A 4,386-nucleotide genomic window follows, 5' to 3' on the forward strand; every position below is an offset into this window, starting at 1 on the left:
TTTTACTTTTAATTTTCTAATATATGAAATGTAAATAATTATTTTCTAAATTTAATAATTTTTGAAGTAGTCTTCTTCATAATTTTTTTTTTTTTTTTGTAGTGAGGTTTTTATTGTTTTGCATATTTAAAAAAGAAGGTCGATATTTTGAATTTTCATTATTCTACATATTTATACATCGTTAATTAATTTTTCAATCCACATGAAATAATTGTCTCTAAAAAACAATAATTTTTAACAATTGTGGTGAGCACCAGTATTGCAGCAATAATGCTGCAACTCCTAGGATGCCTACTTTACTCTTATCAACCCAGTAGTTCGTAACAAACTTGGAAGTGAGGGTGCTGTATGCACAAGTATTAGTTCTTACTGCAGGCTGTCACTTGGTCAGTTGGTGGAAGATCACTAGGAGCTCAAGCCAACTTCTATGGATTCTAGAAAAAGCTCTATATGTGATGAAAGAAAGGAAAACTTACTCTACAGAGGCTACTTTAATTGCAGAAAGTGAAAAGACTGAAATGTAAAGTAAACCTAGTAAACCCTACTTAACCAACTAATCCTACTTTTGTAGAAAGCACTATGAAAACCATGAAATGAATGCCATTACCTACTTAAGGAAGTAAACAACATCTACTCACGTTATTTCTAGAAGCAAATGAACAAAAAACATCTTTTTGGATTTTTATGTATTTTTGTGTGAAATTGACAGGCATGTATTTTATTGTGTGAAGGTGGAAGCGAATAGGTGGTGTTGAAGGGCGACTTTGGGTTTTGTGGTGATGTAGGATGGTGCGGATGGGTCCTAGGAGGTCTCGGGTGGCTTTCTGGAGGCTTTTCCCACACTTGGCCTTCAAAAGAAATCCTATAGGAAAATCTATAGGAGGTCTACAAGAGGTCTATAGGAGGATGCCGAGAGTAGTTTTGAAGGTTTTAAGAGTGTGAGAGTGGGTGGGAAAGGTAGGTGAAGATTGGGATGATGTGTAAGGGTGCCTAGGGTCCACCAAAAATCACTAGGAGAGGGAAATATGATTGGGAGAGAGGAAGAAGTCCTATGGAAAAATGCAAAAAACTAAGGTAGATTTGAGGTGAACATTGGGTGACCTATAGGGCATGGATCAAGGAGAGAATGTGATGGCTGATAGGCTAACTTGCTGTGAGGAGAGATCTACTGCAAAAGAATTGTCAGTCAACCAATAAGATCAAGCAAGCAAGGAAGTGAGTACATCTAAAAAATAGATTTTTTCATTAAGCTAGTCTAAACTATGATCCATGGAAGTGAATGCTGAGAAATGCTACAAGAAAATAAAGCATGGAAGAAGACTTATTGCAACTACAGAAATGAGCATGGTGGAAGAGATCTAAAGCAAAGCATTAACCTCCTAACACACTTGCAAACACTAGAAATCTTATGGAGAAGGAAAATCTGTGTTTTTGGGGGAACAAGAGCGTCTTTGCCTCAATTCATAGTCCCGAAGGGAGGAAAAGAGGCCAAGGCACCGTTTCTAGCATTTTGAATCTTCTTTCTATCACTACTTAACCTATTATAGAAACACAAATGAAAGAAAACTACTAAACCATCAAAACCAACCTATTCTTAACCAAGAAAGAAATTCATGTAACAACAACTAATCCATAAACTAAAACAAAGCATATAAATACAAACAAAGAGGAGCTTGGCTACTTGGATTGGGCCCTAACCCAAGAGCTTCAACACTCTGAGGTAACTTGGTGCTAGCTCAAAGAGGATCTCATCTTTATTATCAAAACAGTAATAGGATTACATGAAACTATCCACAAAAGTAAGCTCGAAGTTTAGCAGAGTTTTACAATAGCAAAAGTACAACAGAAAAGCAACCCTAGTAAGGCCCTAGGCCTCTCTACTTATACAATTGAAGCTTCCAAAAACTTCCTTAAAATCAGGGAGGCTTGGCTCCCAAAACTCGAGATAAACATCAATTATCTTCCACTTTGCTCCACTGCCTGCTAGTGCATTGATTTGGATGTTTGTACTCTGAGTTGCATGAAGGGGAATTCGAAGTGGGGAGTAGTAAATGTGGGGGATTCCCTCCTATAAATCCTCTCATTTGTCCACTTCGAACTATTGTTGCCAATTGTCCATTGAATCTTTGACTTTGCTTCAAAATTCAACAAAAATCCGCATTAACCACATATTAGACCACATGGCATCATAACTAACTCAACTCACTCCATAAGCATAAATATAATCAAAAGGCATGCAATAAGCTAAGAGAATGGTAGATTTAACTATGTTAGGAGGCAAAATGAGCCCATATAATTACCCATTTATGGGGCTCATCAAATTGACATAAAAATAACCATTTTTAACATAAATATAACTAAAAAACTACAAGTTTTGATAATTTTTTGCTAGAAATAACATGTCAAGATCACAATTTTTATAGGAAATTTTTAACTAAAAATGGTTAAATAATAATTTATTTATTTATTTATTTTTTTATGAATTTCATGTCAAAAAAATAATAATAATCAATTATTTATTTATTTATTTTTTTCCAAAAATAACGATTAACATAAAAATTAATGTGAAAATCACGTAATACAAATATTGAATGCATAACAACCTTAATTGAGTGTATATTCTTCTCATAAAGTGTCAAAGTTAAAACATTACAAGTATAAATAATTAATAGTTACAAAAAATGAGCTTAATTTCCATGCATAACTTAAATTTACAAAAAATAATTTTCGGCGAAGATCACATGAGACATCATTTGTCGACGCGTTTCGAACCAACCAGTGTGGTTCATCGTCTGACGATGAACCACACTGGTTGTTTCGAAACGCGTCGACAAATGATGTCTCATGTGATCTTTGCTGAAAAATATTTTTTGTAAACTTGATATGGATCACAGAAGCCTAAACTCTACAACTTAAATTTAATCAACAATGTCGCATAATCCAAACTCTTCGTTCTCTAGAGTTTCATCATTTTCTTCTTCCACAATATTTTCTGCTTCATTTTGCTCATTTTCCTCTTCTAATGGATCTTTGATATTTGCGAATCTCCCAATGTATGCCTTTCCAATCATTCCGTGTAATGGTGGTTGAGGTTCCTTTGTCTTTTTTGCCACACGTGATTCACTAAAGTCCTATTTTTTTAACCCAATTTCTTGCATTGCTTTTGGAAGAAATTGAAGAGTAATAATTCTTTGCTGAATGAAATTGCACTGTATTGGATCTTTTTCAATTGCAATGAAATTTCTTCCTTTTTGAAGGAAACATGCTAGTGTTGTACCTAATTATCAAGCACAAAAAAAATAATGAAGTAAATTAGTACAATGACATATTAATTAAGAAATAACATATTGAAATTCAATTCCATATAATAAAACTTACCTGAGCCAGAAAATAAATCCAGAACCCAATCTCCTTCATTTGAGCATATGTCTATAAGATAGTTAATCAATAACTGTGGTTTTAACAATGTAAAATTTGAAACGGGAACTGATACTGTTACCCGTTTCATAGAGATAGCGAAAAAGTGACCCGATTTTGAAAAGGGGCGATGCAAGACACACATATTTTTTTAAAGCATAGTTTTTGGCAATTTATTTTTTTTATGTACATTACGTTTTAGAAAGTTAGTGATCTGCATGCTGATTTAAAAAAGTGATGATTCTGCATCATGTCGTTTTTTTAAAAGACATATTTTTTTACTTTAAATTTTCTAATGTATGAAATGTAAATAATTGTTTTCTAAATTTAATGATTTTTGACACGATAATTTTTTTATGTCAATTCTTTTTGACATAAAAGAAATATAAAAACATATTAAAAAAAAAACACTGTAAAATTAAGTAAAAATAGAGAAAAAAAAACATTAAAAAAAATAAATAAAATTAAAAACAAACTAGATTTAATAAAAAAATTAGAAAAAGTAAAAAAAATAAAAAAATAAAAAATTTAAAAACTACTAAAATAAAAATTAAAAACATTTAAAAAAAACTAAAAAAAAAATTCAGATTAAAAAAAAAAACGCAAAGAGCATTTAAAATTTAAAAAAATATACTTATTTTCAAATTAAAAAAATTAAAAATAAAAAAAACATTTAAAAAAAATAACATATTTTTTATTTAAAAGAAAAACATTTTAAATTTTATATTAAAAATTTTAAAATTTAAAATTTTGATTTAATTTTTTTTAACATTATTAAGAAATATATTTTTTATTCAAAAAAAACATTTATCATTATATTTTAAGTGATACCAAAGTTGTTAATTCACTTTATTAATTCCACATTTAAAAATCCAAGAGTTAAAATAATAAAATAGTAACTTCAGTAACATTAACACGGAATCAAATAACATAATTTTTTTTAACATTAATAGGGAATGAAATAAATCT

This window comes from Pinus tabuliformis, chromosome 5_1, assembly GCF_031772625.1.
Source record: "Pinus tabuliformis cultivar Carrire ecotype Pingquan chromosome 5_1, CPIR1, whole genome shotgun sequence".
Lineage (NCBI taxonomy): Eukaryota > Viridiplantae > Streptophyta > Pinopsida > Pinales > Pinaceae > Pinus > Pinus tabuliformis.